Raw genomic sequence first — 12,356 nt, forward strand, 5'->3', positions numbered from 1 at the left:
CCAGAAAAAAAACATTTATTTCTACTTTACTATGTCAAAGCCTTTGACTGTGTGGATCACAATAAACTGTAAAGTTCTGAAAGCGATGGGAATACCAGACCACCTGACCTGCCTCTTGAAAAATCTGTATGCTGGTCAGGAAGCAACAGTTAGAACTCGTCATGGAACAACAGACTGGTTCCAAATAGCAAAAGGAGTAAGTCAAGGCTGTATATTGTTACCCTGCTTATTTAACTTCTATGCAGTGTATATCATGAGAAACTCTGGACTGGAAGAAGCAAAAGCTGAAATCAAGATTGCAGGGAGAATTATCAATAACCTCAGATATGCAGATGATACCACCCTTATGGCAGAAAGTGAAGAGGAGCTAAAAAGCCTCTTGATGCAAGTGAAAGTGGAGAGTGAAAAAGTTGACTTAAAGCTCAACATTCAGAAAATGAAGATGATGGCATCCAGTCCCATGTACTTCATGGGAAATAGATGGGGAAACAGTGGAAACAGTGTCAGACTTTATTTTGGGGAGATCCAAAAGCACTGCAGATGGTGACTGCAGCCATGAAATTAAAAGACGCTTACTCCTTGGAAGGAATGTTATGTCCAACCTAGATAGCATATAGAGACATTACTTTGCTAACAAAGGTTCATCTAGTCAAGGCTATGGTTTTTCCTGTGGTCGTGTATGGATGTGGGAGTTGGACTGTGAAGAAGGCTGAGCACTGAAGAATTGATGCTTTTGAACTGTGGTGTTGGAGAAGACTCTTGAGAGTCCCTTGGACTGCAAGGAGATCCAACCAGTCCATTCTGAAGATGAGTCCTGGGATTTCTTTGGAAGGAATGATGCTAAAGTTGAAACTCCAGTACTTTGGCCACCACACGCGAAGAGTTGACTCATTGGAAAAGACTCTGATGCTGGGAGGGATTGGGGGCAGGAGAAGAAGGGAACGACAGAGGATGAGGTGGCTGGATGGCATCACTGACTCCATGAACGTGAGTCTGAGTAAACTCTGGGAGTTGGTGATGGACAGGGAGGCCTGGAGTACTGCTATTCATGGGGTCACAAAGAGTTGGACACGACTGAGCGATTGAATTGAATTGACCCTTAGAAAATGGCCAGGCGTGGCATGCCAACAAACAAACAAACAAACGGGTGCAAACCACATGTAAGGAAGGAAACATCAACAGGTAAATACTTAGTCAATGCTTAGAAAGAAGCCTCTGGAAATGTGCCTCATTTGCTCTATTATCAGTGAATTGAAAACTTAAACTGCAAGGCAATATCACTAATAAGAAACCAAAAAGGTCATTATCCAAAAGTCTACAGACAAGAAAGAGTAGATCAATGTTAGTAAAGGGGAACCCTGTATGCCATTAGTGGGAGGAAAGTGGTCAGAGACTTTATAAGCATGGCTGCCAAAGTGCCTAGGAATCACAAAATGACATAGAGAATGTCATATGTCAGCTCGACTCCCAGAGTATTTGAGCAATCAACAGATTGTGAAAAACACACACAACATCACCACCTCCACAAACATACCCTGGAGCAGCAGTCACAATGCCCAAGAGATGAAAGGAAAGAGAATCGCTGGCTGCAAATTAAAAGAGAAACATATGGGACATAGAGACACAATAAATATGAGTCTGACATTATGAAAATGCAAAAAAAAAAAAAAAGAAACATTTGCAGGAATATGCAGAAATCTAGGGCGAATCACAGAAAGTAAAGAAAGGCAGATTAAAGAGATATTATAACATATGCCTTCCAGAAGGGATTAAAAAACATATTGATGGGATGAGTACCCAAGGAAAAGTGAAATGGACTTACACTCCTGGTAAGAAAATTACAGTTGGCAAAGGGTATTGGTGGGTGAGAGGCCAACAGGTGAAGGCTGGAATAGAGTTATACCCACAAATACCTATGCAATTCATAATCCACATGGACCTCCTGTATCAAGAGATATGTACCCAATAGATTCCAAAAGATACCTCTGACAATAACTAGAGCTAAATTCCTCCAAGTGTCTGTGGAAAGGAAGGTGGAAATGTTTCTAAGCAACAACTACAAGAGTGTTAATAGTCTTAAAAAATATATAGTTTTGCTTAAAAAAAAGATCAAAGAGTAAACAACCAAAACTTTTGGTGACTACCTGTGTCTCATTTTACTCTCATTTACAACCAGACTTGGGAATAACACAGAGGCTGCTGTTACCATGGGAAAAGAGGAGGGAATGAAGAATTGCTGTCACCTTGTGGACATTTTCTCTAACAGCAACCTTAAAATGCATGCTGATGGCCACAATATTCGCAAGGGTGCTGAGTTCTAATTGATACCCACCCTTAACAAATTTTCAGGGTTCACAGAGGGGAAAATAAGTAAAGTAAACTTGGGAGAAACTAACAGGAAGAGGATATGAACAGCCAAACATAATTCCGTGTTTCTTGAAAAAAGCACATGACACATAGGATGAATTCTAAGAGATACAGGCATCTAACCTCCGAGGACATTATCACCTCTGCATGAGCATGGAAAGGGCCACTGTCAAATTCTGGACATGGCATCAATGGCAGAGTAGGAGTAGTACAGTGGATGCTTTAAGGTAATGCTTTAATGGACCTGGTAAGAGCCACTATGGACATGACTAGAAAGGTGCACTCCCATGAGACAAAAATAAATAAATAAAGATGTCATGACAGCATGATAAATCAAATCCTCTCCTGCAGTATTTCAGACATGTACAGATTTCAAACACCACACACCCCAAACTAGGTCCTGCTGCATCTTTCAGAACATCAAAGAAATGAAAGTTAAGATAGTGTACTTGGATAGAGGAATGGATAAAGAAGTGTGATATAGATCTGGAATGAAGCTTTAATCAGGATTGAGATTTGAAAGTAGGCCCTCTTCACCAATAGAGAGAAATCCAGAGATCATCACACTAAACGAAGGAACATTTCAAGAAACATCATGGGATACATTGGAGTGGTGGGATACAGAAATCCACTGCAGTGTGCACCCACATAAATGTGATGTGGACATCCAAACTGGCAAGAAACTTATGGTAGCCAAGGACCTTGGTGGATGGAAGGGATACATCTGGAACTTGATATTAATTTCTTCCCACAGATACATCTTAAATACAAAATCCGTATAAACCTATTGCAGCAAGAGTGGTAGACAAAACAATTTCTAATAACATGTAGGGAAAAGCAAGCACCGCTGAATACATAAAGTCATCTCAGTGTTTCAGAACAAGAATCTGTACACGTAAAACCAACTCATCCTTATCTTCAACTTAAAGAGAATATGAACACTTACTTCAAAGATCCAAAAGTGAGGATACATTAGGTTTGGTGGCATCCTTTGGGTCATTCTACTCTAATGCACTTCCAGGCCTGACAAAAACTCTCAGACATCACAAGCCATCCTAAAAAGGAGCAAATAATAAAGCCTTGCAGCATGGAGTTTTCTCTGTAACAGCAGCCTTAAAACTATCACTGATGGACATCTGATATACACAAGGTCCTATTGCTGGACTTGATATGACACCTACCCTTGAACATGACAGTAGTCACTCATCAAAAAAAAAAAATAATAATAATAATAAGTGAAAAAGAAATCCAGGACACTCTTAAGAAGAAAACATCAACATTTAAATACAGCTCAAACTGCTTGGAAAAAAAAAAAATAAAGAAAGAAACAGACTCACTTAATATTCCAAAGGCTTCTGAGCTTTAAATATATCTGTCTTTAGAGGAGAGCATAGGCAAAATACTCTCTGACATACATCACAGCAGGATCCTCTATGACCCACCCCCCAGAATATTGGAAATTAAAGCAAAAATAAACAAATTGGACCTAATTAAACTCTAAAGCTTCTGTACAACAAAAGAACTATAAGCCAGGTGAAAACACAGCCTTCAGAATGGGAAAAAAAATGATAGCAAATGAAGCAACTGACAAACTAAACTCAAAAATATACAAGCAACTCCTACAGCTCAATTCCAAAAAAATTAATGACCCAATCAAAAAATGGGCCAAAGAACTAAATAGGTATTTCTCGAAAGAAGACATACAGATGGCTATGAAACACATGAAAAGATGCTCAGCATCACTCATTATTGGATAAATGCTAATCAAAACCACAATGAGGTACCACTTCACACCAGTCAGAATGGCTGCGATCCAAACGTCTACAAGCAGTAAATGCTTGAGAGGATATGGAGAAAAGGGAACCCCTTTACACTGTTGGTGGGAATGTAAATTAGTATGGCCACTATGGAGAACACTGTGGAGATTCCTTAAAAAAAAAACTAGAAATAGGACTGCCATATGACCTAGCAATCCCACTGCTGGGCATACACACTGAGGAAACCAGAAGGGAAAGAGACACGTGTACTCCAATGTTCATCGCAGCACAGTTTCTAATAGCCAGGACATGGAAGCAACATAGATGTCCAGCAGCAGATGAATGGATAAGAAAGCTGTGGTACATATACACAATGGAGTATTACTCAGCCATTAAAAAAATGCATCTGAATCAGTTCTAATGAGGTGAATGAAAGTGGAGCCTATTATGCAGAATGAAGTAAGCCAGAAAGAAAAACACCAATATAGTATACTAACACATATATATGGAATTTAGAAAGATGGTAATGACAACACTGTATGCGAGATAGCTAAAGAGACACAGATGTATAGAACAGTCTTTTGGACCCTGTGGGAGAGGGAGTGGAGGATGATTTGAGAGAATGGCATTAAAACATGTATAATATCATATTAGAAATGAATCGCCAGTCCATGTTTCATGCAGGATATGGGAAGCTTGGAGCTGGTGCGCTGGGATGACCCAGAAGGATGGTATAGGGAAGGAGGTAGGAGGGGGTTCAGGATGGGGAAACGTGTATACCTGTGGCGGATGCATGTTGATGTATGGTGAACCACTACAATAGTGTAAAGTAAAAAACAATAAGAATAAAATAAATAAATACAGAAATACAGAAATGAAAACAAACAACAAAAATTTCTAACTCTTTTGTGTGGATGAAAAATGTCAAATAGCACACCGTATCTGGAAGAAAATACCAACAGGTAAATACATTTCTCAGTATTTCTTTAACAGCATATGAAATACACTCATTATAGTGAATTACCAAGAAGTCTTTTAGGTTCACCTTTTTGTGATCCTGGAGACCATAGCCCAACAAGTTCCTCTGTCCTTGGAATTTTCCAGGCAAGAATTCTGGAGTGAGTTGCCATTTCCTCCTCCAGGGCATTTTCCCAAATCACATCTCCTTTGACTCCTGCCTTTGCTGGAAGATTCTTAACAACAGTGCCACCTGAGAAGCCCAGTGTATTATTATAAATAATCAAACTATGCTAATGAAGTATCACCTCTGAGTAGTGAAAAAGTATCAAACACTATACAGAGACGACATGGTAGAGAAACATTGCTAAAGGGGAATCTTTATGGTACTGGTGAGATATATTTGGTAGGAGCCATTATAAATGTCACTACTAAGTGCCCTTTATTTTTTTTTAAATTTAATTTAATTTTCTAAATTTTATTTTCTTTTTAAACTTTACAATACTGTATTACTTTTGCCAAATATTGAAAGAATCCGCCACAGGTATACCCGCGTTCCCCATCCTGAACCCTCCTCCCTCCTCCCTCCCCATACCATCACTCTGGGTCGTCCCAGTGCACCAGCCCCAAGCATCCAGTATCGTGCATTGAACCTGGACTGGCGACTTGTTTCATATATGATATTATACATGTTTCAATGCATTCTCGCAAATCAACCCACCCACTCCCTCTCCCACAGAGTCCAAAAGACGGTTCTATACATCTGTGTCTCTTTTGCTGTATCGTATGCAGGATTACTGTTACCATCTTTCTAAATTCCATATATATGCATTAGTAAACTGTATTGGTGTTTTTCTTTCTGGCTTACTTGACTCTGTATAATAGGCTCCAGTTTCATCCACCTCATTAGAACTGGTGCAAATGTATTATTTTTAATGGCTGAGTAATACTCCATTGTGTATATGTACCACAGCTTTCTTTTGATGGACATCTAGGTTACTTCCATGTCCTGGCTATTATAAACAGTGCTGCTATGAACATTGGGGTACATATGTCTCTTTCCCTTCTGGTTTCCTCAGTGTGTATGCCCAGCAGTGGGATTGCTGGATCATAAGACAGTTCTATTTCCAGTTGTTTAAGGAATCTCCACACTGTTCTCCATAGTGGCTGTACTAGTTTGCATTCCCACCAACAGTATAAGAGGGTTCCCTTTTCTCCACACCCTCTCCAGCATTTATTGCTTGTAGGTGTTTGGATCGCAGCCATTCTGACTGGTGTGAAATGGTACCTCATAGTGGTTTTGATTTGCATTTCTCTGATAATGAGTGATGTTGAGCATCTTTTCATGTGTTTGTTAGCCATCTGTATGTCTTCTTTGGAGAAATGTCTATATAGTTCTTTGGCCCATTTTTTCATCGGGCCATTTATTTTTCTGGAATTGAGCTGTAAGAGTTGCTTGTATATTTTTGAGATTAGTTGTTTGTCAGTTGCTTCATTTGCTATTATTTTCTCCATTCTGAAGGCTGTCTTTTCACCTTGCTTATAGTTTCCGTTGTTGTGAAGAAGCTTTAGAGTTTAATTAGGTCTCATTTGTTTATTTTTGCTTTGATTTCCAATATTCTGGGGGGTGGGTCATAGAGGATCCTGCTGTGATGTATGTCGGAGAGTGTTTTGCCTATGTTCTCCTCTAGGAGTTTTATAGTTTCTGGTGTTACATTTAGATCTTTAATCCATTTTGAGTTTATTTTTGTGTATGGTGTTAGAAAGTGTTCTAGTTTCATTCTTTTACAAGTGGTTGACCAGTTTTCCCAGCGGCACTTGTTAAAGAGATTCTCCTTAATCCATTGTATATTCTTGCCTCCTTTGTCAAAGAAAAGGTGTCCATATGTGCGTGGATTTATCTCTGGGATTTCTATTTTGTTCCATTGATCTATATTTCTGTCTTTGTGCCAGTACCATACAGTCTTGATGAATGTGGCTTTGTAGTAGAGCCTGAAGTCAGGCAGGTTTATTCCTCCAGTTCCATTCTTCTTTCTCAAGATAGCTTTGGCTATTCAAGATTTTTTTTTTTTTTTTTTGCATTTCCATACAAATTGTGAAATTATTTGTTCTAGCTCTGTGAAGAATACTGTTGGCAGCTTGATAGGGATTGCATTGAATCTATAAATTGCTTTGGGTAGTATACTCATTTTCACTATATTGATTCTTCCAATCCATGAACATGGTATATTTCTCCATCTATTAGTGTCCTCTTTGATTTCTTTCACCAGTGTTTTATAGTTTTCTATATATAGGTCTTTAGTTTCTTTAGGGAGATATATTCCTAAGTATTTTATTCTTTTCGTTGCAATGGTGAATGGAATTGTTTCCTTAATTTCTCTTTCTGTTTTCTCATTATTAGTGTATAGGAATGCAAGGGATTTCTGTGTGTTGATTTTATATCCTGCAACTTTACTATAATCATTGATTAGTTCTAGTAATTTTCTGGTGGAGTCTTTAGGGTTTTCTATGTAGAGGATCATGTCATCTGCAAATACTGAGAGTTTTACTTCTTCTTTTCCAATTTGGATTCCTTTTATTTCTTTTTGTGCTCTGATTGCTGTGGCCAAAACTTCCCAAACTATGTTGAATAGTAATGGTGAAAGTGGGCACCCTTGTCTTGTTCCTGACTTTAGAGGAAATGCTTTCAATTTTTCACCATTGAGGATAATGTTTGCTGTGGGTTTGTCATATATAGCTTTTATTATGTTGAGGTATGTTCCTTCTATTCCTGCTTTCTGGAGAGTTTTTATCATAAATGGGTGTCGAATTTTGTCAAAGGCTTTCTCTGCATCTATTGAGATAATCATATGGTTTTTATTTTTCAATTTGTTAATGTGGTGTATTACATTGATTGATTTGCGGATATTGAAGAATCCTTGCATCCCTGGGATAAAGCCCACTTAGTCATGGTGTATGATCTTTTTAATGTGTTGTTGGATTCTGATTGCTAGAATTTTGTTTAGGATTTTTGCATCTATGTTCATCAGTGATATTGGCCTGTAGTTTTCTTTTTTTGTGGGATCTTTGTCAGGTTTTGGTATTAGGGTGATGGTGGCCTCATAGAATGAGTTTGGAAGTTTACCTTCCTCTGCAATTTTCTGGAAGTGTTTGAGCAGGATAGGTGTTAGCTCTTCTCTAAATTTTTGGTAGAATTCAGCTGTGAAGCCGTCTGGACCTGGGCTTTTGTTTGCTGGAAGATTTTTTATTACAGTTTCAATTTCCGTGCTTGTGATGGGTTTTTTAAGGTTTTCTATTTCTTCCTGGTCGAGTTGTGGAAAGTTGTACTTTTCTAAGAATTTGTCCATTTCTTCCTCGTTGTCCATTTTATTGGCATATAATTGTTGGTAATAGTCTCTTATGATCCTTTGTATTTCTGTGTTGTCTGTTGTGATCTCTCCATTTTCGTTTCTAATTTTATTGATTTGATTTTTCTCCCCTTGTTTCTTGATGAGTCTGGCTAATGGTTTGTCAATTTTATTTATCCTTTCAAAGAACCAGCTTTTGGCTTTGTTGATTTTTGCTATGGTCTCTTTTCTTTCTTTTGCATTTATTTCTGCTCTAATTTTTAAGATTTCTTTCCTTCTACTAACCCTGGGGTTCTTCATTTCTTCCTTTTCTAGTTGCTTTAGGTGTAGAGTTAGGTTATTTATTTGACTTTTTTCTTGTTTCTTGAGGTGTGCCTGTATTGCTATGAACTTTCCTCTTAGGACTGCTTTTACTGTGTCCCACAGGTTTTGGGTTGTTGTGTTTTCATTTTCAATCGTTTCTATGCAAATTTTGATTTCTTTTTTGATTTCTTCTGTGACTTGTTGGTTATTCAGCAGCGTGTTGTTCAGCCTCCATATGTTGGAATTTTTAATAGTTTTTCTCCTGTAATTGAGATCTAATCTTACTGCATTGTGGTCAGAAAAGATGCTTGGAATGATTTCTATTTTTTTGAATTTACCAAGGCTAGCTTTATGGCCCAGGATGTGATCTATCCTGGAGAAGGTTCCATGTGCGCTTGAGAAAAAGGTGAAATTCATTGTTTTGGGATGAAATATCCTATAGGTATCAATTAGGTCTAACTGGTCTATTGCATCGTTTAAAGTTTGTGTTTCCTTGTTAATTTTCTGTTTAGTTGATCTATCCATAGGTGTGAGTGGGGTATTAAAGTCTCCCACTATTATTGTGTTGTTGTTAATTTCTCCTTTCATACTTGTTAGCATTTGTCTTACATACTGCAGTGCTCCCGTGTTGGGTGCATATATATTTATAATTGTTATATCTTCTTCTTGGATTGATCCTTTGATCATTATGTAGTGGCCTTCTTTGTCTCTTTTCACAACCTTTGTTTCAAAATCTTTTTTATCTGATATGAGTATTGCTACTCCTGCTTTTTTTGGTCCCTATTTGCATGGAAAATCTTTTTCCAGCCCTTCACTTTCAGTCTGTATGTGTCCCCTGTTTTGAGGTGGGTCTCTTGTAGACAACATATGTAGGGGTCTTGTTTTTGTATCCATTCAGCCAGTCTTTGTCTTTTGGTTGGGGCATTCAACCCATTTACGTTTAAGGTAATTACTGATAAGTATGGTCCCGTTGCCATTTACTTTATTGTTTTGGGTTCGAATTTATACACCATTTTTGTGTTTCCTGTCTAAAGAATATCCTTTAGTATTTGTTGTAGAGATGGTTTGGTGGTGCAGAATTCTCTCAGCTTTTGCTTGTCTGAGAAGCTTTTGATTTCTCCTTCATACTTGAATGAAATCCTTGCTGGGTACAATAATTTGGGCTGTAGGTTATTTTCTTTCATCATTTTAAGTATGTCTTGCCATTCCCTTCTGGCTTGAAGAGTTTCTATTGAAAGATCAGCTGTTATCCTTATGGGAATTCCCTTGTGTGTTGTTTGTTGTTTTTCCCTTGCTGCTTTTAATATTTGTTCTTTGTGTTTGATCTTTGTTAATTTGATTAACATGTGTCTTGGGGTGTTTCGCCTTGGGTTTATCCTGTTTGCGACTCTCTGGGCTTCTTGGACTTGGGTGATTATTTCCTTCCCCAGTTTAGGGAAGTTTTCAACTATTATCTCCTCAAGTATTTTCTCATGGTCTTTCTTTTTGTCTTCTTCTTCTGGAACCCCTATGATTTGAATGTTGTAGCGTTTAATATTGTCCTGGAGGTCTCTGATATTGTCCTCATTTCTTTTAATTCGTTTTTCTTTTATTCTCTCTGATTCATTTATTTCTACCATTCTATCTTCTAATTCACTAATCCTATCTTCTGCCTCTGTTATTCTACTATTTGTTGCCTCCAGAGTGTTTTTAATTTCAATTATTGCATTATTCATTATATATTGACTCTTTTTTATTTCTTCTAGTTCCTTGTTAAACCTTTCTTGCATCTTCTCAATCCTTGTCTCCACGCTATTTATCTGTGATTCCATTTTAATTTCAAGATTTTGGATCAATTTCACTATCATTATTCGGAATTCTTTATCAGGTAGATTCCCTATCTCTTCCTCTTTTGTTTGGTTTGGTGGGCATTTATCCTGTTCCTTTATCTGCTGGCTATTCCTCTGTCTCTTCATCTTGTTTAAATTGCTGAGTTTGGGGTGTCCTTTCTGTATTCTGGCAGTTTGTGGAGTTCTCTTTATTGTGGCTTTTCCTCGCTGTGTGTGGGTTTGTACAGGTGGCTTGTCAAGGTTTCCTGGTTAGGGAAGCTTGTGTCGGTGTTCTGATGGGTGGAGCTGTATTTCTTCTCTTTGTTCAGTCGCGCTGTGGGGAGGGAGGGAGGGATGCTGCAAACAAATAACACTGGCGTGCGCTCGCAGTGCCTCAGCCACATTGGGTCTGCCCCCGCTCATGGCACGTGTAGCCTCCCTGCCCACACTGCTCGGGCTCTAGGTTGTTCCGCTGGGAACAATCCGAGGCTGGCCCTGGGCTGCATGTACCACCCACGTCCAAGCCGCTCAGGTTCAGGCGCTCCGGCAGTCCTCAGAGGCGCAGACTCAGTTGGGCCTGAGTTTTGTGCTCTTCCCAGGTCCGAGCAGCTCAAATGATGAGGTGTTTGGCGAGCACCAATGCTGCGACTTATCGCCTCCCAGCCCCTCGGTTATCTGGGTATAAAACCGGCGCACCTTCTCAGGCAGATGTTAACCGTCCAGACCCCCAAGAAGTTTTAGTTAGCAAAGAAGCCGGCTTACAGTTTTATAGATAATGTCTCTCTGGGGCTGCGATTGCCCCCTTCCGGCTCTGGCTGCCTGTCACTGGAGGGGGAAGGTCTGCAGCCAGCTATCTCTGTTCAGTTCTTTGTTCCCTGCGCGGGCCTGGCGGTGTCTTAGGTTGGGGCTGGCTTTTCGCGTGGTAGATATCCCACAGTCTGGTTTGCTAGCCCAAATTATTTCGCTCAGATAGTGCTCAGGGTATTCAGGCCAGATTCTTACTCTAAGCGATGCAGCCCGCGCTGCGCCTCCCTGCCCAGCCCCCGCTTGCTAATGGTGCGTGCAGGCGTCTGCGCTGCTTCTCCGCTGGGGGAGTTACTGTAGGACTCGCAATCTTCGAGTTTTAATTGTTTATTTATTTTTTCTCCCCGTTATGTTGCCCTCTGTGCTTCCAAAGCTCGGCACAGATTCGGCAGTGAGAAGGTTTCCTGGTGTTTGGAAACTTCTCTCTTTTTAAGACTCCCTTCCGGCATGGAACTCCGTGCCTCCCTCTTTTGTCTCTTTTTTTGTCTTTTATATTTTTTCCTACCTCCTTTTGAAGAGTTGGATTACTTTTCTGGGTGCCTGATGTCCTCTGCCGGCATTCAGAAGTTGTTTTGTGGAATTTACTCGACGTTTAAATGCTCTTTTGATGAATTTGTGGGGGAGAAAGTGTTCTCCCCGTCCTACTCCTCCATCATCTTAGACTAGTCTCCAATATTTTAAAGTAATTAGGCCCCAATTAATATAAATGAAATTTAAATATATATATATATACTTTAAAAAAAAGCCTGCTGGGTTTCTCCAGTGATCCTGTGGGTTTAGAATTTCCCTGCCAATGCAGGGGACGTGGGTTCGATCCTTGGTCTGAAGATATGGCACATGCTACCAAAGTAGATAACCTTTTTTGCCCCAACTACCTAATCTGGGCGTCCTAGGGCTTCTGTTTGCAATGGAAGGGAGTACCATGAGACACTAGCTAACTGCAATGAAGAGTAGTCCCCAACTACTGTAACTTGAGAAACTTTGTGCACAGCAATGAAGAAAGTGCAGCCATA

Source organism: Bos taurus, chromosome Y, assembly GCF_002263795.3.
Source record: "Bos taurus isolate L1 Dominette 01449 registration number 42190680 breed Hereford chromosome Y, ARS-UCD2.0, whole genome shotgun sequence".
Classification (NCBI taxonomy): Eukaryota; Metazoa; Chordata; class Mammalia; order Artiodactyla; family Bovidae; genus Bos; species Bos taurus.